The sequence below is a fragment of the Rhineura floridana genome, chromosome 5 (assembly GCF_030035675.1).
Source record: "Rhineura floridana isolate rRhiFlo1 chromosome 5, rRhiFlo1.hap2, whole genome shotgun sequence".
Classification (NCBI taxonomy): Eukaryota; Metazoa; Chordata; class Lepidosauria; order Squamata; family Rhineuridae; genus Rhineura; species Rhineura floridana.
Window position 1 is genome coordinate 83,755,603 of NC_084484.1, and position 26,923 is coordinate 83,782,525.

Genomic DNA, 26,923 nt, shown 5'->3' on the forward strand with positions numbered 1-26,923 from the left:
AAAATTGTCAACAAATATGGAAAATTAAACAATGGCCCACAGACTGGAAGCATTCAATATACATCCCAATTCCAAAAAAAGGGGATCCCAGGGAATGCAGTAATTATTGAACTATAGCCTTAATATCCCATGTAAGTAAAGTAATGTGAAAGATTCTACCACAAAGGCTCTTACCATATATGGAACTGGATTTAGAAAGGGAAGAGGCACCAGAGATCATGTCACAAATATATTTTGGGTAATGGAATGGAGCAAGGAATTTCAGAAGAAAATCACCCTGTGCTTTATAAATTACAGCAAAGACTTTGACTGTGTAGATCATGAAAAACTATGGAATGCTTTAAAAGAAATAGGGGTGCCACAACATCTAATTGTCCTGATGCGCAACCCATACTCTGCACAAGAGGCTACTGTAAATACAAAATATGGAGAAACCAATTGGTTCCCAATCAGAAAAGATGTGAGACAGGGTGTATTTTATCACCCTATTTGCAGCAGAACATACCATACGGAAAGCGGGATTGGACCAAGATGAAGGAGGTGTTAAAATTGGAAGGAGAAATATCAATAATTTAAGATATGCAGACGATACCATACTACTAGCAGAAACCAGTAATGATTTGAAACAAATGCTGATGAAAGTTAAAGAGGAAAGCACAAAAACAGGACTGCAGCTGAACGTCAAGCAGACTAAAGTAATGACAACAGAATAATTATGTAACTTTAAAGTTGACGATGTTGACATTGAACTTGTCAAGGATTATCAATACCTTGACAGTCACTAACTAAAATGGAGATAATAGTCAAGAAATCAGAAGAAGGCTAAGATTGGGGAGGGCAGCTATGAGAGAACTAGAAAAGGTCCTCAAATGCAAAGATGTATCACTGAACACTAAAGTCAGGATCATTCAGACCATGGTATTCCTGATCTCTATGTATGGATTTGAGAGTTGGACAGTGAAAAAAGCAGATAAGAGAAAAATCAACTCCCTTGAAATGTGATGTTGAAGGAGAGCTTTGCGCATACCATGGATTGTGAAAAAGACAAATAATTGAGCGTTAGAACAAATTAAACCAGAACTGTCATTAGAAGCTAAAATGATGAAACGGTGGTTATCATACTTTGGACACAATGAAAAGACATGATTCACTAGAAAAGACTATAATGTTGGGAAAAACAGAAGGGAGTAGAAAAAGAGGAAGGCCAAACAAGAGATGGATTGATTCCATAAAGGAAACCCCAGACTTGAACTTACAAGATCCGAACAGGGTGGTTCATGAGAGATGCTCTTGGAAGTCACTGATTCATAGGGTCGCGATAAGTCGTAATCGACTTGAAGGCACATAACGACAAGTAACGCTATATAATGAAGACTGCTTGATCTACATATCTCTTCTGTGTACGGTAAGAAACCTTGATAATATCAAGGCTGGTCAAGTGGGCTTGTGTCTATGATAGCTTAGAATATAACAAATTTGCTAGTCTTTAAGTTATCATAAGGTTCTGCCTGGGGCACAAGTAGTTATGGTTGACTGAAGGTTATAACAAGTTAGTGCCACACAATTGAAGGGAAAATATTATTTACCTGGTCAGTAAGCCTATCAGACTGAGGAGGAAACTAAGTAAATCAGAAAAATGCTTTCTGTTGGGATTCAGAAAAAATATTGTCTAGTTTTAAGACCTTTTTACACAGTCATACAGCAGTGTGTTCGCCACATGACACTTTCCCCATATTCAGGAGAATGTGGGGAAATTATTATAGGCACTATTGATATAAATGCTTACTCTATGGCAGTTTACATATTTGACTTGAGCAGTGAAGTCACAGAAATCACCATGGGGTAAATGCCATCAGTACATGTTTCTCCAGGTGATCTTCTTCTGAGGAGTTGGTTTTTTGACAAACTCAGTCCTCTCTATATAATTAATTAATTAATTAATCAAATCATAGCCTGCACAAACTGACACTGTAAACTAAGAGTAAGAAAGTTCAGCATGGTGTTTCCTCTTCTCAAAAAAATTGCAACAGATATTTTAAATTGGGTTATTTTCTAGGCCCAAAAATAAAATTCTGTTTTTTGGGGGAGGAGAGATTTGGGCAGATTTGTTTAGAAAGATTTGGCTGTCCAGTCCTCTATGGAGAAGGGGTGATGTGGTTATTAAATACAAACAAACAGCACGTGTTTCTTTTTTCTTCTTGCTAACAGATGTATGTCATTTTCAGCTTGACTTTCAGAAAAGCCAAATGCAACCAATGGTCTTTACTTCAATCTAATGTGCTGAAAGTTTAAAAATGATTTTTTTTCCTGTCATAATTATAGGGGGTGAAAAGAAGAGGGCAAAGAAACATTTCAGTTGCTAAAATTCTTATAAGTTCTGGTGACAGGGGATTTTCATTTATAATAGTAGCAGGAGCTTGTCCTTTCCTTTTGCCTTTCTTTAAACTGGTTTTGCTGCTGTGGAAGAGTGGCAGTGCTTCTATTGCTATTGCCATGTCACCCTGCAGGAGGAGGTGCTGTCACCACTTTCCCACAGCAGTAAAAGTAGATAAAAACAAAAAGCTCCCCTGCTGATTTTTACAAAGGTGCCCCCCTGATGTATCATAATTTAAACAACCCAAATTTGTAGAAAGTGTCTCCCCACCTTTACAGCTGAGAATAGGGCTTTAAAATTGGGGATGCAATTTTGGCCCACTGCTACTTCAGTCAACACCCCAAGAAGGATACTTGGGGCTCACATTGCAAGATGTTTTTTTAGGTTTTAAGGCACACAGGAGGAGGTTTGATGAGTGCCTAGTAAAACCTGATTTTGCTCCACTTTAGGTGCTCACTACCCTTCAACCCTACAGAGGGTGGGCAGATACTGAGCTGGATCATGTGAGTCAGGGAACTCTGTTTAGATTTCCTAGCTCCCTAAAGTCAGGCTCTGTGTCCTAAAACTGAAAATAACAAGCTGGACACAGCACTACAACAGATGGCAGTGAACTCAGCAACTTGTGATCAACGACAATTCCAAGATCCTTCTCACATGTCGTACTGCTGAGTCAAGTATCCCTCATCTTATCTGTGCATTTGTTTTCTTTTTCCTATGTGTAGAACTTTGCATTTATCCCTGTTGAATTTCATTCTGTTGTTCTCAGCCCAATGCTCCAGCCTATCAAGGTCCCTTTGAATTTGGTTTCTGTCTTCCATGGTATTAGCTGTACCCCCCAATTTTGTATCATCTGCAAATTTGATAAACATGCTCTGTACCTCCTCATCCAAGTCATTAATAAAAATGTTGAAGAGCACTGGGCCCAGGACCGAGCCCTGTGGTACCCCACTCGTTACTTCCGCCCAGTTTGAGAAGGAACCATTGATAAGCACTCTTTGAGTATGATTCTGGAGCCAACTGTGGATCCATCTGATAGTTGTTCCATCCAGCCCGCATTTAGCTAGCTTGCTAATCAGAATATCAAAAGCTTTGCTGAAGTGGAGATATACTATATCCACAGCATTTCCCCAGTCTACAAGGGAGGTTACCCGATCAAAAAACGAGATCAGATTAGTTTGGCAGGATTTGTTCTTCATAAACCCATGTTGGCTCCTAGTAATCACTGCATTGTTTTCAAGGTGCTTATAGACTGACTGCTTTATAATCTGCTCCAGAGTTTTTCCAGGAATTGATGTTAGGCTGACTGGTCTGTAGTTCCCTCGTTCCTCCTTTTTGTCCTTTTTGAAGATAGGGACAACATTAGCTCTCCTCCAGTCATCCGGCACTTCACCAGTCCTCCACGATTTTGCAAAGATAATAGACAGCGGTTCTGAGAGTTCTTCAGCCAGTTCCTTCAATACTCTAGGATGCAGTTTATCAGGCCCTGCCGATTTGAACTCTTTCAAAGTGATTAGGTATTTCTTGACCGTTCGTCTATCAATCTCAAATTCCAATCCTGTCGCGTCTACTTCATGTTTCCCGGGAGGGTCATAGACCCTTTTTTGGGAGAAGACTGAGCCAATGTAGGATATGAGCACTTCTGCCTTTTCTTTGTCATCTGTTATCATTTTGCCATCCTCACTGAGTAGCTGAACCACCTTTTCCTTTCACTGTCTTTTACTATGGACGTACCTGAAGAAAGCTTTTTTGTTGCTTTTAGCATCCCTCGCTAATCTCAGCTCATTCTCTCCTTTAGCCTTCCTGACACCATCCCTGTAATTCCGTGATACCTGCCTGTACTCTTCCTTCTTTCCACTTCCTGTATGTGTCCTTTTTTTGTTTTCAGGTCATCTCTAAGCTTTTTGTGAAGCCCCATTGGCTTCTTCTGCTGTTCCCCCCTTTTTTCCTTGTTGGAATTGCTTGCCATTGAGCTTTTAGAATTTCCTTTTTTAGAAACTTCCACCCATCTTGGACTCCTTTTCTCATTAGGGTGGCTTGCCATGGAACCGTACTTACAATTGTTCTGAGTTTATTAAAATCAGCTTTGCTGAAGTCCAGGGTATGCGTATGGCTACTCTCAGCTTTTGCTTCTGTTAAAATCACGAATTCAAGTATGGTGTGGTCACTTTCCCCCAGAGTTCCCGTAACTGCCACTTCATCCACCAAATCATCTCTATTGGTTAGAATCAAGTCCAGGAGAGCTGATCCTCTGGTTGCTTCCTCCACTTTCTGTAGGAGAAAGTTATCTCCAACTCAAGTCAGAAATTTCTTGGAGGGGCCGTGCTTGTCTCCCAACAGATATGGGGATAATTGAAGTCCCCCATTACTACTATATCATGCCTCCTTGAAACATTGACAATTTGCTTTTCAAAAGTTACATTCTCATCTTCTCCTTGATTAGGTGGTCGGTAGTAGACTCCAAGCACCACATTCCTTTTATTACTTGCCCCATTACTTTTAATCCAGATACTCTCAGTGGAGCTACCAAGCTCATCTTCCTGTATTTCTGTGCAGGGATATATATTTTTAACATATAGCGTGACTCCGCCTCCCTTTTTATTCCTTGTTCTTTTTGAACAAGTTGTATCCTTCAATTGCTGTATTCCAGTCATGGGAGTCATCCCACCAAGTGCTTTAGGGAAATAAACGCAACCCATGCTGAGATCATCAGTGTTTGTGCCCTCTTCAACAGCCCAGGGAACAAGAGAGAAAAAGACGGAAAGCTATATACTTACTCAATTTATGAGATTTTCAGATAAGCAGGAAAAAAACAAGTTTTCTGGCCTTGCAATGGGGTCTAGCTTTGCCTTGTCAATCCCATCTGACTTTACTTATAGGCTACAAACCTGAAAGAGCAGGTTTAGAGCAGCCAGCTACAGGTTCATTTAAGTTGTGCGGTGTGTGACATTTTGGTGTACATCTTTTGAACCAGACCACCTGGAAACCTTTTTTTAAAAAAAATGAAAGGTGAGAGTCCAGAGAGTAAGATGACTTACCCAGAGACCCAGAGAGGACCTAAAATATCCAGAGTCTCCGGGTAAAAACCAGACCTGTCAAACCTAATGTTGTATGTAAAACTTCAATAATTATATGTAAACTAGGACAGCTGTTTTATGTTTTACAAAAGTTTCAGGTAATTATAAAAAAAATTGGAAAGAAAAAAATTCTTTCATTGATCTGAAAGAATACTATACCACTTTAAATGGGAAAAGTAGTTGAAACTCTTAAACTGGTATGACACCTGAATGATCCCAACAACAACTTTAGAAGTAGGTTGCAAACTGCCTTAGTGCTGCCAATCTCAATGGGGCTTACAAAGGAAGCTGCCAATTGTTTCTTTGTAGCCAAACTGTTACCTGTTCCACACATATGATGTCAGGTGTGGGGCAGATGGGCATGGTTTGAAGAAAACGTCCTCATAGGCCATTGTGGTAGGGAGATTGGATTTCTTTAAAGAGACAGATTTTATTCTCCAGTATTTACTATCAAACTTGCATTCCTGTTTTTGTTTTTCTTCTTTTTTTAAAAATGGTTTATAAATTTTCTACATAGAAACCATTTTCTGCATAATAGAGCAGTCTTATGCTGACACAGACTTTTGCGTCACCTGTTCTAGAAATGTCTACTGATGAACAGTCTCACCAGGATCTTTGCTCACACCAGCTACCCAAGATCCTTTTAAAGTGAAAATGCTTCTGGGAATTACACACAGAAGTTTCTGGCACAAGGTTTCTGCATGGAAAATGTGCTCTTCAACTAAGTAAAAATACCTAATATATACTTTGTTTACTGGCTTTAGTGGGTTTTTTTTTTTTTGCCTTAGGCATAATATCAATTATTTCAAGACAAATCAGGCAAGCACCAAAAAAAGGCAAAGTGTTCAGTTCAGCTTTAAAAATAATTTATTATTGTCCTTTGTATCATGTGTATATGGCAAGTTAGACAATCTGGGTATTGCAATCCCCAAATCATTTGTTGTTCAAGTTGTTACATCAGTCTAGGTTTCCTTTGAATTTAAATAAAATAAGTTTTATTCCGCCCCGCCCCCCAAAAAATATGATGACAAGATTGAGTACATTTCTTCCTTCTTCTGATAAACTGTTAATATGCTGTTGTTGTCAGGAAATAGAGGAGAAATATATTTGAGCAAGAGTGGAGGTGAAGAAACTCACCAGAATCCAGTGATACATCATGGTACAAGGCGTTTGTTTTAATCTAATTAGTGGGCATCCAACCATAATTACTAAACAATAATTAATTACACACTTGAGACCTTCTGTAGGAAAAAAAGTGATGAATCTAAAATTTAAGTGCTATATAATTATAGTTCACACATTCCTTAGGATTCTTTAAAGGTAAATACTTAGTAATGTGAGGTATGTATTGATATATAATATACTGACATCTTATTCACTATAGATGAAAGAGCTGTTAATTGGGGGGGAAATCAAAATCTTTCTTGTGAATTTGTTTTTACTGATTTATTTGTAGACATAGTAAACATTTTTATTGACAGAGTAAAGATGAAAACATTTGTCACAACATAAGGTAACCCCAAATTTTAATTACATAATTTATAAAATGTTTGAATGTTAGAATAATTTCTGTATAAAATCTAATGGAGTTCATGTGGGAGTGGAGCTAAGTTATTTTTACACAGTGGAACTTAGATCCTTTCCTCTCCCTGCAACCCCCCATGTGTCCCCAAAATCTGTCCTGGGGCATTGGGGGACTCTCTGTAGAATGTTGGGGGGTACATGGACTGCTGGAGGAGTACAGGAAGAGGAACTGCCATTGTGTCAGTAGGAGTCTACTTATGTAACAGGATTTTACCATAAAGGTTGAAATACATAAACAATTGTAGCATCATTCTTTGGGAATAAATGCATCCAAATTTGCCACTGCCTTGATACATATGGTCAGTTAATCTTCCATGCAGCAACCTTGTATATGACCAATGCAGGAATTCTATGGACAGAAAATGTTTCCACATATATTCTTGTTACATAGCAATGCCTTTAGGGATAAGCATTTTGCAAGTTATTAATATATCTTACATTTTTCCTGTACCGCTATATTGTCTTCAGATAAACTATTTTGTAAATATTTCCTGCTTACCAAAAAGAAAAAGTATAAATGTATTGCTATATGTCTTTTGTGTGAGGAGCCGGGGAATAAACAAGCCAGACACATGTATGGGGTAAACTAAGGCCACTTTATTAACTATAACTTACGAAAATAAGAACATATGAACTCAAGAACTTATAAACCTCTGACTTCTAAAATGCATAGGGAATTGAAACATGTGCGGGAAATCCATTAATTGTTGTCAGGCTCCTAAGCCTGTCATGCCTGGGCGAGCCTACCCCGCAGGGAGTCAAGCTGGCCATGCTTCCAGCTCTTTCCCCCTGCCACACCCTTCAGGTGCAGAGGGAGATCTTCCTGATTCACGCCCCCCTGAAGCCCCATAACTCCAGGTGAGTGACACAGATTAACCTCAACAATGTCCATACCCTGCCCCACAAGGTCCAACAGCCCTGTGCACAAGTAGGGCGAGCCTACCCCGCAGGGAGTCAAGCTGGCCATGCTTCCAGCTCTTTCCCCCTGCCACACCCTTCAGGTGCAGAGGGAGATCTTCCTGATTCACGCCCCCCTGAAGCCCCATAACTCCAGGTGAGTGACACAGATTAACCTCAACAATGTCCATACCCTGCCCCACAAGGTCCAACAGCCCTGTGCACAAGTCTCTGGGATAGCTGTTCACCTGAAAAATGCCTCAGCATACTCACTACTTGTACTCCCCTCTTATCTTTCCTGCACACACCTGCCAAGTGGCCAAATTAAACCAATTAACCTATTTATCTAACACCATCCTTTAACCGCACCTACCCAGATGTTGCAGTATGGAGTAGCTGAAAATGTTGTTCGTATTTCATAGTTATGGAGATGAGTAAAGCCCATATATTCCTTCCTTATCCATTTATTACCAGTGCAATTCACTTATGTGTCTCCAGTGATCTTTCAGTAAGGAAATGTATGCGTTCAGTAAATGCTTCAGAGAGGTAAACACATCAATATTATCATTTTGTAGTGTTATTTCTTTAGACTAAGTATTACATAATCCATATGATAAAATTTAAAAAGCTAATATACTCTTGATTAATTCCCTTGCTAGGCCTTTTTAATGCGCTAAGTAATCATCATTTTTAATGCTGTAGTACTCCTGTCATTCAGTGGGGAAAGTATGTCATTAACTGAACATTTCTTGTGATTATTTAAATTGTTTACATTTACCGTAATTAAAGCTATAGTGCTCTTCATCCCTGCACTAAAATTAAGTAGAATGGAGTGATCACCTATTAAATAACACAAAATTAACTGCCATTAATGAGAGCTAAATTGCAATGTTTCACATTAGATAGCATTACTTAGCTAATGATCTATAAATTTATATAAAACACAACTATATTACTTGCATAATAAAAGAAATCTAATCCAAAAGTCTAAAAACTAATTAAGATGTCACTTTGTAAGCTGTTTCATTGTCCATTATAACAATAATTGATAGTAAAGCAAAAGATAGAAAGAACATACTGTCTAGCAAACAGCCTGTTTCATTGTTCTTTGTGCCAGCTAAAGCCATCCTGACTTGGTTGAATGTTCCAATATTTGAAAGTCCAAGAGAGAAAAAAGGCTCTTTCTCAGTAACCTTAAATTCACAACTTTCTGTGTTCAGTATTTGGCAATGACAATCTGACCATAAAATAAACCCAGTTTTTATTTTTACTTTTGTAATTGTTCATATAATGTTTTAGATAAAGCAAGGACAAGGCTGTAATAATAGCTAAAATTCAGGACATTACATTTCAAAGCATACAGCTAAAAAAAAAAGTGTGGATATAACAAAGAGAAGTTTTAAAACTCGTGTCTTACAGACACACTCAAAAGGAAGAATTGGCTGTGGCTCCCAGTTGATTGTACACGTGGTGTAAACTCCAGATTTTTTGTTAATAATAAAAATAATAATAAATGTACAAAAACATGCAAAAATACAGCAAAACAGCATTAAATGTACTTTTAAAAATTGTAGCAGATGTATTAAAACAAATATACACATTGCTGATGAAGAGTACACCTCTTATTTATTAAATTAATAGGGAAGGTGATTGAGAGGGTTGTTGCGCAGCAGTTGCAAGTACTCTTGGGTGAAAAAGATTATCTTGACGCATCCCAGTCTGGGTTCAAGCCTGGTTATGGGACTGAATCGGCCTTGGTCGCCCTGATGGATGACCTTTATCAGGAGAAGGACAGGGTATCCTTTTATTCTTACTTGATATCTCAGCGGCTTTTGATACCATAGACCTTGGTATCCTTCTGGGCCGACTTGGTGAGATGGGTATTGGAGGCACTCTTTTACAGTGGTCCTGATCCTATCTCCAGGGTCATTCTCAGAGAATAGCATTGGGTGACTGTCTTTCGGCCTTCTGGCAGCTGTGCTGTGGGGTGCTGCAGGGTACCATCTTGTCCCCCATGCTGTTTAACATCTATATGAAGCCCTTGGGAGCAGTCATCAGACATTTTGGGGCAAGGTGTCAGCAGTATGCTGATGATACCCAGCTCTATTTCTCCGTAACATCTGAATCAGGAGAGGCCATACAAGCCCTTGACCGCTGCCTGGACTTGGTGGTGGGCTGGATGAGGGCCAATAAACTGAGTCTGAATCCTAGCAAGATGGAGGCACTGTGGGTTGGTGATTTTCAGGTTAGGATAATTGGTCAGTTGCCTGCTTTGGATGGGGTCATACTCCCTCTGAAAGAGGAGGTCCATAGTCTGGAGGTGCTCCTGGATTCATCTTTGTCTCTAGAGGCCCAGGTGACCTCCGTGGCTAGGAGTGCCTTTTACCAGCTTCAGCTGGTAAGACAGTGACGGCCATTTCTGGACTGGGATAGCCTGACCACTGTTGTCCACACATTCGTAACCTCCAGGCAGGATTACTGTAATGTGCTCTATGTGGGGCTGCCCTTGAGGTTGGTCCGGAAGCTGCAGCTAGTGCAAAATGTGGCAGCGAGACTGCTCACTGGGGCAGGGTATCGCCAACATGTCACCCCGCTGCTGAAAGAACTGCACTGGCTGCCCATTTGCTACCGGGCCAAGTTCAAGGTTCTAGTTTTGGTGTACAAAGCCCTATACAGCTCGGGACCAGGATATCTGAAAGACTGTCTTACCCCTTATATACGCAGTTGATCACTGTGTTCTGCAGGTGAGGGCCTCCTGCAGATACCATCTTATCAGGAGGTCTGTTCTGCACAATATAGGAAACGGACTTTTAGTGTGGCGGCACCTACCCTGTGGAATTCCCTCCCTTTGAATATTAGGCAGGCACCATCTTTGTTATCTTTTTGGTGCCTTTTGAGGACTTTTCTCTTTCAACAAACCTTTTAAGTTGACACCTATCCCAGTCTGCATCTGTGTTGGAGTTGCTTTTAATATGTTTTTTTTAAAAAACAATGTTTTTTAACCCTTTTTTAAAGATGTTTTTAAAGTGTTTTTTAAAAAATGTTATTAAAGTTGTTTTGTTTTTATGTATTTTAAGACCTGTTTTTATGATGTTTTGATGTGTTTTTAGCGCTTTTGTTTGCTGCCGTGGGCTCCTGCTGGGAGGAAGGGTGGAATATAATTCAAATAATAAACAAACAAATAAATAAAAAAATAAAATGTTGAAACCTAGACAAATCAAAATTGTTTTCATTTGGTATCTGAAACCCAACAATGTGGAATACAGCTGTACCTCTAAGGGGAGAACATTATAGTGTTGGGCCCTACAACATAGAAGTCCCTCCTCCACATCCTTTCACCTGAATCCTGGAGTGTGATGTTTAAAAAATCCTTGGTACTTCACTTGGCTTAATTACTTCTAAGACTGCAGTCCAATGAACTGTAGTTTTCCACATATTTACTTTGCTTGTAGTAGATTAACAACTCACACAAATGATTTCTCGCTCGCCCACACACCGTGGACGAACGGGGCATAGTTGCGGATGGGGGTGATGATGCCGCCGCCATTTTTGATGGGGACAACGTTGTGCATCGCAGCGATTATGTGCATGCGGCGTGGAGGGGCGGAGCTCCTGGGCTTATTTAAGTCCAGGCTGCCCCTCCTATCCTCCTCTTTGGCATGTGACGCCCACCCTGCCCCCCTCTCTTTCATGGTGTGTTCAGGGGTCGCTTCAGGGCCAAGTAGGAATTTTTATCCTGCCCACCCCAGTTGGCAGGCAGGTTTTTTGCCTACTCCACACTGTGAGAGTGGGATGGAATCGGGTTAGGGGGTGTTGTGATTAATAGGTGGTTTTGGCTGATTTGGCTAATTTGGCATGGTCGGAATGTTAATGCCCCAGAGAGGGCAGTTTTTATTATGGCACAGCTGTGGGAAGGGAAATAGGTAAGGACAGCTAGGTGGCCCCCTTAGGCACCTTTGGAGGTGATTGGCGGTTCCAGAGGCCTGTCTGTCAGGGCTTTATGGCTCGAGGGCAGGATATGGGCTGCTTCTGGGGCCAACTTACCTCATCCACCCGAGGGTTGTATGGCCCCAGGGGGGATGACATGGGAAGGCCCCCCTACTCACCTACAGGGTGTGGCCAGGGTAAGGGGTAAGCAGATGGGCTTGCTCTTGCCCCAGCAGGGGCTGGTCATCCGAGAGCTGTATGGCAAGCTGCTTGCTTATAGACAGTTCCCGCACCTAGGTTTTCCCTCTGCAGGTCACTTTAAAAAGGGGGTTTTTTTTGCTATAATTTAATAAAGTGACCCTTGTTCAACCCAAGCTGATGTGTCTGTCTTATTTTGCCCCTCAGTTGCAAACGGCAATCCAAATATGTGCTTGTCAGAATTTCCTGAAAATAGGATGTACACATTCCTTTCTGTAAGCATACTGTGAAGAGGTTAGTCTGGGCATACTATAAACAACTGTACACAGTGCACTTGTGGAATATAAAACTGCTTTATACTGAGTCAGATCATCAGTCCGTCTAGTTCAGAATTGTCTAAGGTCACTGACAGTAGCTCTCCGGGGTTTCAGACAGGAGTATTTCCTAATCCTACTTGGAGTTGCCAGGGATAGAACCTGATTTTTGGTATGCAGACCATGTGTTCTATCTCTGAGCTACCCCAAATAATGTTTTTTTTTATTCATAGTTTTGATCTGAGCCATAATCCTGATGCACACACCAAGCACTGAGTATGAAAGCTCTTTCCTGTTGTCTGATATGAATCGGTGAACATTTCATGTGTGCATTCATGAGACTTTCAATCATAATCCATGAATCTCAGCACCAGGCCCAGTTTCAGGGGGGCATGGCATGGGGGGGGGAAGAGATGGTAGCACAATTTTTTTCAAAAAAAGGAAGACAAACCTCAAAATGGTATTGAAAAATGTTGGGAACTTTAATCAAATAGTAAATATAACCCATGCATTTTAATGGAAGACTTCTGGGACACTGAAAGAACAAGTCATGAAACATGCCTTTGTAAAATTACTCCTTAACCTATAATAATAATTTAAAAATCAACATTGGTCACATCTTACACACTTGCTTTTTACTCCAAGATTAAAGCTCACAAATTTGCTCACTGTAAAACTATAGTGTTATAATAATAAATCCCTCTATGTGCATCAATACCTAAAACAAAATATAATCTATTGAACTCAGTTTATAGAAGTGGAGGTTTAAAAAGAGAGGTAATTAAAAAATTGTAATTGTTGCAAAGTCATGACAAAGTAGCACTGGAGTAGTATTCAACCCAGACTTTTTCATTGGTTTTGTGTAGGACAAAAATGGACCCCAAAGATTAGAATAATCTTTGAGAGAATTGTGGTGGATGGTCATACCATTATTCAAGATGAGGCAGTGAAGCGTTTTCTTCCTTTTTTCCTTTAATAAGAAGAATAAAAGTGTTGCTGCTGCTTCAAGTAGTAGTGAGCTGCATTTAGGTCAGCTCTGCAGCATTCCCATTAGCTGAAGAATGGCTCAACTGGAAGGACACTAAGCATTGTATGATTATCTAGGAGTTCATGGAAAAGAAGAAACAAATTGGCCATCTCTATTATCCTTCTTTTGAATTCATTTCAATAGAATTTTCCTGTCGCTCTGAACAAAAAGATGATGCTTGACAGCAATGCTTGATACATTTAATTTGTAAACCATAATCCACCAACCAGAACATGTTGACTGGCTAGTTGTTGTGCTTTTACTGCCCCAACATTATTGTGATTTGAGCTATATCCTAATGTATTTGCAAAGAGTAAGCAATTCCTTTTCCCTCAGTAAGATTTGAATAACTTGTTTTTCTTTATAGAGACAACTACAGGCAATGTGTTATGAACACAATTCAGTGAGTTGGTTCTACCACACAGGCCCAGTTCAGATTTACACATGTTGGTGAGCCTTTTGCTCACACATGCTGTTCTGATATCACCCCTTCCTTTCTCCCTTCTTGTTGTGCCAGTACTCAGTATTTCCTGGTTTAATTAACCACAGTTTCCCATTACATCCGAACTAGAAGACTATGGTTACCAGTATCAGAACAAAGCAGGAACTTGAGACAAAGCTTGAAATTGGTTTAAGATCCTGACTCGTTCTAATCCTCATAACCATAATGGAAAACTGGTTAGTTAAACCAGGAAGCATTGAAATGTGGCATATTGAGAATGAAAGTGGAAAGGGAGCAGAGCACACAGGCATAAGACATAAGTTACACACAGCTTAGTTAGTTTGGCTGGTTTCAAGAGGGGTAGAAAACAGCATAAAATTATTCTTACAGCCTGAACCCGTCCTCCACCTTTTACCAGTACAGTAGGGCCCCGCTTACCGGCGCTCCGCTAATGAGGCGGCTTTCCTACCCTCTTTTAAAGCTGCTTTTGCGGCATTTTTGCACGACGCACCCCATTAAAGTCAATGGGGTTCTGCTTTACAGTGATTTCTGCTTTACGGCGGGGGTCCGGAACAGAACCCGCCATATAAGCGAAGCCCTACTGTAGTCATATATTAAAATCTTATTTACATTTAATATACCAATACATGTATTTTTACCTATTATTATTTTCTTTATCCTTAAATTAAAAATAAAATACAATTATTTGGTATGAATTTTCTTGTATGTGAATGAGTGTTTTGCTAGGTTCATAATATAATTAAAATTCATCCGGAAACAATAACCAGAAACTATTGCCTTGTATATTTTTATGATGATATACTATGCTATTTTCTTTCACAGTCATCTCTGATATCCATTGAAAAATTTATGTATCTCCTAGACACAAAACTTGCTATCATTAGTCGGTTTTCATATCCTTAAAAATGCCTTTCTGCTGAACTTAGAAGCTCCTGTGGGTTGCAAATGACAGTGAGTTCATTTTATGTGTCATATGTACGGCAGCTGGATTGAATGCAACAATGAAATTGCTTTAGTGAATTCCCCAAAGTAAAAACCCACTTGCTTTAATTGTTCCAGAGAGCAAAATGTGTTATCTTAAGATGAAAATTGCATAGTGATTGCAAAACAATAACGCTTCAGTTAAACAAGGAGGAACTGGAGTTTGCTCTGAGTTCCTTTACTGTCATATTTAAAAATAATGATTCTGTGGCATAAGCAGAATTTTTTTTATTGTTTTGGGTTTTTTTTAAAGTACTCAATGTTCCTCAGGAGTTTTGGGCTGCTTTATACAATGGCCCATTTCAGATTAACTATATATAGTTTTTAACTATATAAACAAACCTGAAGCATTTGCCCTTGGCCCTCCCCTTTACTCCTCTTTCACACACCAAAGGAGAAGATTGAGCCATCTGTTCCAGTTTTAAATAAATCCCAATTTGCTGTGATGTCCAGATTGTGGTTTGTTAAAGCCTTATTTATTTTCCATTGATATAATTCAAACTGCACCTGCAAATGAACATTTTTCCTGTGATGGGAACGTCCAAACTACACTTGCAAATGCAGGTGATCTGTAGTTACAGTGAGCCCTTTTAAAGGCACACTCTCAGTGTCAATCAGCTGAGTGTTGCTGACAGCATGCCTTCAAAAGGGCTTGCTCTCAGTGCCTATGAAGTGATGATGTGAAGTTATAACCTGATATTGTCACCTGATACTTGTCAAAGTTGGCCCATGTGATGAGGGAGATAAGGCCTGGCCTGGTGGTCAGATCTAGTTCCCCACCCCTGGTTTAAGGTTTCAGAACAAGCCAACACCTGGAGCCATGGTTTGATAGTGATTTGTTCTTACTAAACCCTAGTTTAAACAAACAGTTCCCTGAGTTCAAACATCACAGGAGACTGTTGGTGGTTTAAATCTGTAAGTGGACATTTCCAATTCCCATTTTTGGCTTGCAAAAGAAGAAGAGAGGGGAGGGGAAGTGCACAAGCTCATTCTCTGTGGCTCATTAACATAGGAAGAAACCATTGTTTCCCTTTAAATCTGAACCAGTCCATAATGTAGTTTGTCACTGGCTGTACACTGAGCTGGAAGAGACAACCTTTTCTCCAGGTACACCAATATAATGCATATGTTTGTCGTGCACATTTTATGGATACAGGTACATGTAAAATATTAAGAAGTACAGCTCTAAAATATAATATATGCACTTAGCCATGGGCCTTAAGATGGGAAAGACAAGCCACTCTGATTCCAACAGTACCAATACAAAGATTAATTAAAAGTTTCCCCAAATCCACTTCATTATGCAGATATTAATAGCATTCTAAGTTAGAGTGGCACTACTGAATATTAGTAATAATTTTTCGTAAGGGATTAAAAGCAGAATTTTAAATTTAGATGTGATCAGTTTGTGCCGTTCCCAGAAACAGTGGGGTTTTTTCTCTGACAGGATGCAGATCATTCCTTTGATTCTGACTACATGCTTCTCCATGAAAGTGAAGGAAAAGATAAATACCTTCACCAAATGCAAAGAAAATTACATTCAGATAAATACCTCTTATTAAACCTTCCCCTTCAGATAAAAAAACGCAAATGAAAGTAGTAAGAACATTCATTTTATGTGGCTCTCAAGGAACAGTTTTCATAAAAGTAAAATGAGAAACAGTAAATTATAGGGACGTTTAGCAATAAGAACAAAGAAAGCATATATTTAGCAAAAGGAAAAACAGTGAAGAGTAGTATTTTGTCCTTTAATCTCAAAGCTCATTTAACTGGATTTGCTATTCTCTCTTAGTAAGTAAAATAAAAGTACTTCACAAAGGAGAAAAACAGAGCTTTTAGAAGATTAGCATGAATTTATTAATAAATTTTACAAGTTAGCCTTCATTGTGGAAAAGCTTTCTATCTCGTTAAGCCGTATATCTCCCTATAGTTGAATTCTCAAACACTACTGTTTTAGTACTTTGATTATTAGCTTTCATGCCAGTGCTATCATGTGGGGTATAACAGTTCCCTGTGATCAAAGTATTCATTAGGTATACCACCCTCTTGGGATCCCTACAATTTACGGCCCCACTGGGTATCATGACCCACGTTTTCAACTTCCCATCTTTTGGAGAAAAATCCATGGATTCAGAGGACATCTTTGACAAGGAAGAGGATTCACCCTCAGAACGAGCATTCAACATCCCACCTCCTTGGATGTTCCAGGACCACAGAAGGCTGTGATGCTAGCACCTCTCTGTCCTAAAGAGGTTGTATTGTCTTCTGAGGACTTCAGGTTGGAAGCCATAGTAGAATCCTGGCCTTCCCCGTGCCATTGGAATCAATGGTAGCTGCAGACCTATTTAAAGCTCAATCTGGGGTTGCCAGTTCAGAGCTATCCAGGGTGCTACATGCCTTTTTGGACCCTGACTTTGTTACTGGATCCTGAACTGGGGCTAGCAGCACATACCTTGGGATCCCTGGAATCTGTGCCTAGCACACCCATCCACCCACTTGGGCTAGACTCCTGTCACCAAACTGTCCCACTGCCTGAGACACAATGCTCTGCCCATCAAAATGAAGGGAACTCTGTTATTATTTGAAGCAGACTTTCCTGTTGATGTGATTTCTGATTATCATACTGTGTTATGTCCCGTTAGGACACCAAAGACTATCTGGGTGGGTGAAAATGTATGCAGCGGACACTTAGAGATACTACTCAATATTTTAGCTGACAAAAAGAAATAAGTGCTTTATGGTGAACATTAAAACTGAACATTCTTGCCATGTCTGTGGAGAAGAAATAATATATTTAAACAAAAGCATTTTAAAAATTACTGCTGGGCTGAGGATGCTCCCTGTGCTATTGGTAATGAGAATGTTATTTTTATCTCTAGCAGCTGGTACCTGCTAAACACCCTTTCTTTGAACTTGTGATGGAAAGTACACGGGAGGTATGATTATGTTGGGTAATGTTCGTTTTCATGTATTCTTTGCAATATATAACAATAAAAACTGCTTTGGCATTTTTTATTATATTTATTTAAGGAACTGAAATTTCTCCCACAGGCAATTACAATTAGATATTTCATGACTAAGAACAATGACAACACTGAGCAACTGACAACACAGAACAGATTTAATATATATTCTGTAAAATCAGACACATGAAAAGAACTGTCATAAACCTATAAGTCATAGGTTGTCATCCTTTTAGTTACATGCCTGTATAGTTTTATGGCAACTACTTGTTTCTGAAATTGTTTAATAACATTTTTAAAACCATACCACATATGCAGATTTGAGAACATATTGAACACTTTGGTTATGGATCACAGTTATCTTGATGGCAGTGTACAGTTTCATCTGAATTTTGCACTGATTTGTTTTGAGAGAACAATGCAAAGCAGGAAACATCTCCTGAAAGTTTGGCTAATCTTTGTGCTATCTGTAGTGTTGTCTTTATGTCTCATTGAAGAAGAAGCAGATTGGAAAAGGGATAATTTTCAGTATAGAGATTGTATGAGGTCCAAGGTTTATGAAGATCCCTCCACCCATGTGGGTCTTCCAAGATAGACATGTGCATTTGCCACATTCATAGTTAGCATTTTGTAGAAGAAAACCTTTGCGAACAAAATGCATGTGATTTGAGTTCCATGTAATTTGGTCCTTAAAACCTTCATTATTTTATACAAACTCTCCACAGTTAGTTCAGAAATCTTAAGGCAAAGTCCTATGCTAGAGTTTCACTGTCTGGGGTGGTATAAGATTTGAAAGACCCTGCCACCATTTTGGCAGAATGCCAGATACTCCTCTACCATGATAGATACACCAGTACTGGAACTGCCTAGTGGAATGAACAAGGGAACTTGATGCACTTGAGGTCCCCATCAACTCAGTCAAGTTCCCTGGACTGCGAGGGGCAGGCTGTTCCAGGTGTGCAAGTAGGATGAACATTACCTGTAGGATGTCTAAGGCAATCAGTAGACAGGAAGAGATGAGAAAGAGACAGAGGTGAGAAGAGAGAGAGGCTATGAGGATTGCTAAGGTGGTACCTGGCAGGTTTTGCCTATTGGGCAAAATAGCAGAATGAGTGGATTGACTACATAGGTTGCCAAACAGGGCAAAATAATTAGTTGGCCCATATAACAACAAAGCTTTGGGTGCATGTAGTGCGTTTTCTGGTTGTCTCAGGTGCATCAAAGTTTTCCTAATGGGGTTGTATTCTGGATTTGAGTGTGAGACCTCATACATGTAAACATAGTTCCACCACATTAGGATTACTCCTTCAGCCTGTGCTCCTAGCAGGTATGAGCTAGAAAGAAGACAAATACCCCATTATACTTGGTCTCTGCTGCTGTGTCTGAGTGTTTAAGCAGCTGCCGGGTACTTCAAATTGCAGGAGTTTTCTCTCTTTTGTTCTTGGCATGTAAAACGTGTGTTGGTAGGCATTCCTCCTTTCCCAAGTTCAGAATGTTGTTCTGGACATCATCTGGGCCTTTGGTAACCTGTCCCAACCATATGAGCCTAACAGAGGACTCTTGTGGAGATACTGGAGGGTAAAGAGCCAGTGAGATCAAAACTACATGGCCAGTAGAAGTCTCAGATCTGATTCTTGTGGTACTGCAGGCTGCCTATTCCACCAACATCTGTATACTTGCTAGTTACTCTGAAGGCTGCAGTTCCGTACCTTCTATATACCTAACATCCTCCTTCCCCCCTCTCTGTTTGATTCACTTTAGCACATCCTCTCTTGAGGATGTGTGGTATATATTACACATTATGCAAAGTATTTTACACATGGTGCAGAATTGTATGTATTTTCCTTTAAGGCTTCCAGCTATCTTGGATGTATTTATACAATTACTTAGCTAAGCAATTACATGCATTTCTGTATCACATGGAGTTTGCATAAACTCCCGCTCTTCCAGTTACACCCTGTGAACTGTCTGTGTGATAGAGAGCTGTACTAGCTGCTGCTTATGTACTATAGAACAAGATGGCAAAAAAATTCTAATATAGTATTACATTTATAAACATAAACTAGAAATTATGTTCTATTTCTTTGTTTATACAAATAGCTTGGAAATGTATGGCCCCAGATATTTCAAGCATTACTTAACATGATAAACTATTTAAATAAATATTTATGCACGTTGTGACCTTTTCCATCTGTTGTCCCTAATGCCCAACTGTGATTTAAGCTCTTCAGTGATAATTTAATTATGTATAGTGATGGCAATGGTGCACTGTCTCCCTGTTGGTGGCTTATGAATTTTAGGAAAGAGAAGATCATCTTATTCTCCCCAAAATATTAGTTAAGAGCTATCTAGTTATGGCAAATTAGTGGAAGTGTGTTCCTCCATTTTATCATCTGCAACAAGTCATCCTCCTTTCTATCTACCCATGAGGTCGAATGATATGACCTTCTTGCCTCAACGAAAGGCCTTTAGTCTCTCTTTCAGTAGGCTTTTCCATAGATTCTTCAGTCATGAAGTGAACACACTAAAGTTAATAATCTTGCATGGAATGGATCAGTTTGACAGGTGGTCATAATTTCTTTGAAAATCTGTAAGGATGTGGGTTTTTTTAGATCTCTTCTTGTCATATTTGGGGAAATGTTCTGGGAGGTTTAGTGACTCCTGGTGAAGCCAGTGCTAATGGGTTACATTGTCTCTGTCAATTTGGAGAAAAAATATTTTCTAACTGGTGATGTGCCAAAGTATTCAGCTGAGCCTAATTTTGTTAATTTAGGGGAAGGGATACAGTGAAAACACCCCACTTGTATGTACTACAATTTATTTACTTTCCTATTTAAAATCTCCCCCCCCCAAAAAAAAACTATCAAGAAATGCAGGCAGTCCAATTTTGAGGTAAAAACTTCACCCTAAATGCAAATTCATTCCATAATAAGCAAAAAACCTTGTGGTTGTAAGAATGTACCTTTAGCCAAAAAGATATTTCTATCAAACTTTAAAAAGCAGTGAAATTGGGCAGCTATAGTGAACACCAGGGGAGCAGGAGACCTGACCTCCTCACTGAGATATTGTACTGCCCTACAAATTTGTAAAAATGCAAACACAATTTGGGTTGGTCTTTCATAGTCCAATCTACTTCCTGTGTAGCTTGGAAGAATTTGGTAACGTGTGCTTCTGAGCATTTTTTTTCTCTGAGCAAATAATTTCTCATTCACAACACAGCAGACTGCAGGTTGCATGTGTATTGGGGGCATGTTAGGTGAGCAGTTTTCTGGTAATAGGGACTCTAAATCTCATATGTAAGAGATGCTGTCTCATTTATGGATGTCACCAAATGGTTATAATTCAGGCAATTTTAAGCATTGTTAAATCCCACTGATTTCAACAGGAGAGATTTAAGCATGTGCCTAATTCTCCCTTTGAAATCAATGGGACTTAATAGTGCTTAATATCAGTAGGATCAGACCCCATGGATAAATTTAAATGTATTGCTTGTGATCTTCTTTACACATTGTGGTACTTCTGTTACCTTTTAATAGAAATTTCCATGACGTCATTAAGTGGTAGCAGGGTTTCATCCCCATTTTTATCACATCATATCTTTCTGGATGGTGGCTCTAGTTGTTGCTGGTAAACTATTTTTCTGAATTCAATTCTTTTTTTTTAAAGAGAAAAATCCAAGTAAAAGGATTTTAAGGATTTGTTTGTGAATGTCTTCCTAAGACTTACAGCCTACATTTTTTTCCTTTATAGCTCTGCTAATAATAGCTGTAAAGGAACCTGGATCAGCCCACTTGATGAGCAAGCTTGTTTAAACCCACATTCTCCAATTATTCAGGCTTTTGATCTTGTATGAGATAGAGTGAATATAATGGATTATGAAAAGCTCTTATGAGCACTACAACATTGGGGGGGATCCTAAAACTTAAATAAGCCTCAGCATGGAATATTAAATTCTTACTGAGCACTCATCACAAAACTGATTCATAAATCAAGCTCCATATGCAGCTGCTTCCCCTCTCCTGCACATTGTCAATATGCTTTTACTGAAGGTGAAAAAGGAAGGAAGATACTGTATTACACTCAGCACATTCACTCTGTGGCCTCCCAGATTCTCTAGTTTTCCTGACACTTTGTTAAAATAATACAGATGCAGCACTCAAAACAATACACATGCATTCCTTGTGAAAAAGTTGCATATAAATTAAAGTCTAACCTAATTATTGTTCTCACAAGCAAAACAGTATTCTTGTCAGAATGAAGGCTGATTGACTACTGGCATCCCTGTCTGAAATCAAATCTGATTGAATCTTTCAGGTAATCCACTTACACAGTTCCCCTTACTATTAACCCACTAGCTATTTCAGGTGCCTTGGAAGCTAGGTGGGCAGGAAACATTTATGTCTGTTTCTCACTTGCCTTTAATCTTTTCTCCTATTCCTGACAGCTTACCTTGAATTTTGTGGGGGGTGCCTTTCTTCTTCTTGTACCTCTAGTAGGAAGTAGCATCAGTCACAATAAATTAGGCCTATTGTTCCTCACTAGTTTATACAGCACAGGGTATACACCTAACTAGCTTCTGGTTCCTAAGACCACATGCTCTAGACACCACTGTTTTTACACAGCCAGGTAAGAAGAAGGAGGGCATACCTGGTTGCCTAGGGCTCATGTGGCCAGGGTGTGACAGTGGCAATTCTAAAGCATGAAAATAAACATGGTTAACTGACCAATCAGCATTAGGGTTGCCAGGTTCAGGGCCTGAGACTGATCCTGTATCTTTAGGAGAAGAGAAAGTCTACCAAGTGCAGGTGGCCCAGCCTCCAAGAGGTCTTCTGTATCTTTAAAAGTTGTGCAGGGGGAAGGGAGAATTCCACCTTGTGGTTTTTCCCCTTACAGAGTTGCAAGAACACCTGCACTTGGCTGACTTTCTCTTCTCCTAAACATACAGGATCAGTCTCAGGCCCTGAACCTGGCAACCCTAATCAGCATCTAGCTACCCTCCAGTGCTATCATGGGACAGCCCCTTTTAATATTTACCCCTCCACCTCCTTGCCAAAATTGCAAGAAACCAAGTACAAAGCTGATATCCTATGCATGCTTACATGAACCACACAGGCCCTGGAGAACCTCTTAACTTAACAGCAAGCATATGCCTGATCACGGGTATCAGCCAGAAGTTCCCTCTTTCATGCAAATGACTTTGCTTCAAGGATTCCTGATTCGCTAGGTGTTGCCAATTACAAGAAAAGGCTGATTAGCAGACTATTGGATCTGGTTGCCCTCACAGGCTATTTTCAATATGAATTTCTAAAGGCTCTATCAGGGAAGGAACTGTTTGAATGACTGTTTTATCTCCTGCTGGAGAGACCCAGCAACACACAGTGAGTGCTGACTGGGTACATTCAGTTTTGTGGGCCCACACCTGTAGAACCTCTTCCCAAACTCTCCTTGCTGAATTTCAGGTACATCTCTTCTTATTCTAGCAGGCATTTTAAGGTAGTGTTCAGTTTTATGATACATTTTTATTGTTTTATCTTCTATATGTTTTTTATCTATAATGGTTAGGAATGCAAATGATTAAATGGTATATAACTGTCTTAAATAAATAAAATAAATAAATGTGCAGACTTGTATCTGATTGGCCAGAGACTGAAAATACACTCTAGAGAGACAGAGTGAATGATCTGATTGTCATGATTGATTATCATATTTGGAGGGAGCAGAGAGAAGGGGGTCTTTGGTCCTGGGTTCAGCATTTTTGAGGGAGGGGAAGTTCAGCCCCACCTGCTCAAGTTGAAAAGCTACCCTGCCTCTTTCCTTACCTTTCAAGCAGTGGGAATTGCAGCAGCGGCACACCAGAAGAGGATCAGAGGCAGGGTTTCCCCACTTTTTCTACCATCTTCCTTCTCCCAGCAAGTAATAGCAAATGTTGTGAGTAATAGTATCAGTGTACAGTAGGGCCCCACTCATACGGCGGGTTACGTTCCGGATCCCTGCCATAAAGTGAAAATCACTGAAAAGTGGAACTCATTGAATAGAATGGTGTACGATGTATGAAAACCACCGTAAAAGTAGAACAAGTGCCGTATGAGTGGGGCTTTAGTCTAATTGCATCTAATTGAGACTGCCGCATTAGTGAAGCACCGTAAAGCAAAGCACTGTAAAGTGGGGCCCTACTGTACACAAAGCCCAGGGGAACATGAGAAGTGTAGCTCACCCTGTGACTGCTGCAGTTGCAGTTCCTGTGATCTCATAGGCTTTGTATTCCTATGTTCTGTGAACCAGAGTTCAGTGGCTGCAGAAAAAGAGGGAGGGGTGGGAGAACCTCCTTCCAGTCTTCTTTCATGCCACTATTTCTACTGAAACTTCTGCCTCTGCTGCTGAAGACAAGGAAAAGGAAAATGGGAGCATGTTTTCAGAGACAGGGGATTGACTGGGGAAGGTTTGGGGGACTTGTGGAGATGGGGGAACGTTTTCCCAGCTCCTCAGAAATCATCCAAGCTCATTCATTTAATGTATTTGAGTTAATACAAGGTGAGCTTACCTGTATCAACCTGTATCATTGTCTTCCTCCATGTATTGTTTGTTTATAAATCCCCTGTGTGCTTTCAGAACCTGATCTATGCAAAAATATGTTTGTCTGACAACAAAAGTAGCACCATCGGTGAAGCAGACCATGAAGCTTTGGTTGAATGATGAGCTAGTATTTTGGGTTTTTATCTTGTTGCAGAAATCAAACATCAAGTGAATAATTTACTCTAAGGTAACCAGCTCATGAACAGTCCCTCAGTGGTCATGGTAGGTGTTCAGTTCCTTTTTAAAAAGCTATTAAAAAAGGAATTAACACGAGTCTTCTCAAGGGGGAGATATGCATTAACATAATGCAAGCCTTCTTGAAGCAATTGTTATGTGCTGATTGTTTAGCCTGAAATGTTATTAACTTGGCAGTGCAGTTTTTGTTCATATGGACTTTTTGAATCTAGATCTTTCAATAGACAAAATATGAGGAGAAGGAGATGATTCAGTATATGCAGCTGTGCAGTTGTAAATATGTCTTGGGCCCACACTGAGTTAGCAGTGAATACAAAAGTAAGTGTTTACTCAAATACCTTTCATGCTGCCATTGAGACGTGAATATTTTATAGAAACATTACAGTTTTAGATGTTAAAGAACAAATGAATATGGTATGTTTTCACTTGATAATGTGATTGCGTGTTCATTGTTTGAAAACTTGCATAGCCCATATTTTGTCTTATTTATTAAATTGTAGAGGAAGTCAACTGTTCTTATCAGTTTCAATATTTTGATTAATTGTTTGACCTTGATTAAAATTTGTCAAAATATTTGAGTCAGCTGAAGTGGTTTGGCAGATCTTCAAAAGATCTTTAATGCAGCACAACAATGAGAATGATGAAGGCACACAATGCTCCCATTACTCAGGAATCAACAAGAAAGTCTTTCCTTAAAGCAGTTCACTTTAGGTTTCCTAGCAGTCACATCACAGATCTTCCTATGGTAAGAAAAAGTATCCCAAGCAGTTTTCAAGGAAACACTGAAGGAAGTCCTTTGTTAAACAGGGCATTATCTTGAAATGCAACTAGTATTACTGCTGCCATTTTTGTGTTTGGACTCTTTCTACAGCTTGTTTTGATCCTTGTTGGTTTACTGTGCAGTAGGTAAGCCGTGAGCATACCCTAAGTATCTAGGGTGCGCTGTCAGCACTGACATTTTCCTGTCTGTGGAACTGTACAGGGGGTGGAGCAGAAACCATTAAAAAGGCAAACAATTATGTTTTCCTTTCTTAAAAACTTTAATGCAAGCCATTGCTTTATGGGCTAGTACAGGCCATCCCACACCATTTTCCTGGGATCTGCTTGTCTCTGCATCTTGGAAGAGAACGTCACCCAACAAATTCTTGTACTTGATGAAAAATATCCACAGTACAAAGAAGTGTTATCTTCATTTTAAAAGCTGATTCTGTATCAGGACAAAAAGGAGCGTGTGTGAGAGATATCTCCACTCCAGTGCTGAATTGTTCATGGTATTCACATTAGCTTTGTACTGTAATATGTAGCACTTGTCTCTGGTATTTTGTTTGCCTTCTTAGCAAGCTCTGTACTGACAATCAATCTAACCTAAAGATTTTTTCCCCTTTGAAATTGAAGCAGTTGGAACAACCATGTCATTCCTGATTTTAGAAGACAGAGTAATTTGACAAACACAGCAACAGCTTTTTACATTACTTCTGAGAAACCAAACTTCCACGAACAAACACATTTTTCAATAGAGACAAAAAGAGGACAGACTAACTACAACAACAGAAATGAAAGAAAACAAAACTATCTGTCACTTATGATCAATTCTCCTGGTTAGATCTTATGTAATATGGGATTTAAAAATATTTTCTTAAACATTCTGAATACATATCCAGACATACTTTTAATTTGTACATTATAAGCCCCCCCCCATGTTCTTTCCATCTATCAGCTCCCTCACTAGGTAACTGATAAAGAAAGAGGGCTCTGGGGTTCAAGCCTAACCTAGAAGTCCCGTAAGTAATTCCAGAAGTACCAGGGTTAAGCTGACATTTGAATATGGGTTCACACATTTGTGCCATGTCTCAAAGATTTATGTTCAGTATGATTCTTCACAGATTAAACAGGACCTGAGCATTGGATATAATTAATACCCAACATTAAAGTACATTCTAGCTTGTGACCTGATCCTGTTTCATTAGCAGACAAGTAGCGTACTGTGATCTGAAATGAATCGACAAATCTTCAACAAGATTGCTTAAGATCCTATTTCTTTGGAATGATGTTGGACTATAGACTTTTGTATCTCACACCACTCTTATTATAAGCACTTGGAAAAATTACAGAATGGAGTTGTACCCAAATAAACATTCCAACAAAAATACAATTAGAGAGCGATCCACAACAGACGTGACTTCTTTCCAGCACCCACTAGGGATGGGGTTCACTATCTGATTCCATTCCATTTTTCAATTCTTCAAATGGGTGGCCAGTTCCTATTCACTATAAATTGTGTCCTACTAGTGGTTAAGGTGTTGGACTACGACCTGGGAGACCAGGGTTCGAATCCCTACACAGCCATGGAGCT

The 26,923-nt window shown here is 39.5% G+C and overlaps 1 protein-coding gene and 1 long non-coding RNA gene across 2 annotated transcripts in view; both read left to right on the forward strand.

The window, feature by feature from the left end:
- The window catches only part of IL1RAPL1 (interleukin 1 receptor accessory protein like 1), a 1,273,168-nt gene that overhangs the window by 341,281 nt on the left and 904,964 nt on the right, over positions 1-26,923 (forward strand). The window lies entirely within an intron of this gene.
- Positions 23,137-25,066, forward strand: LOC133385077 (uncharacterized). The gene is made up of 3 exons (XR_009762768.1): positions 23,137-23,261; positions 24,412-24,597; positions 24,783-25,066. It is a non-coding gene; the product is annotated as an uncharacterized LOC133385077 (long non-coding RNA).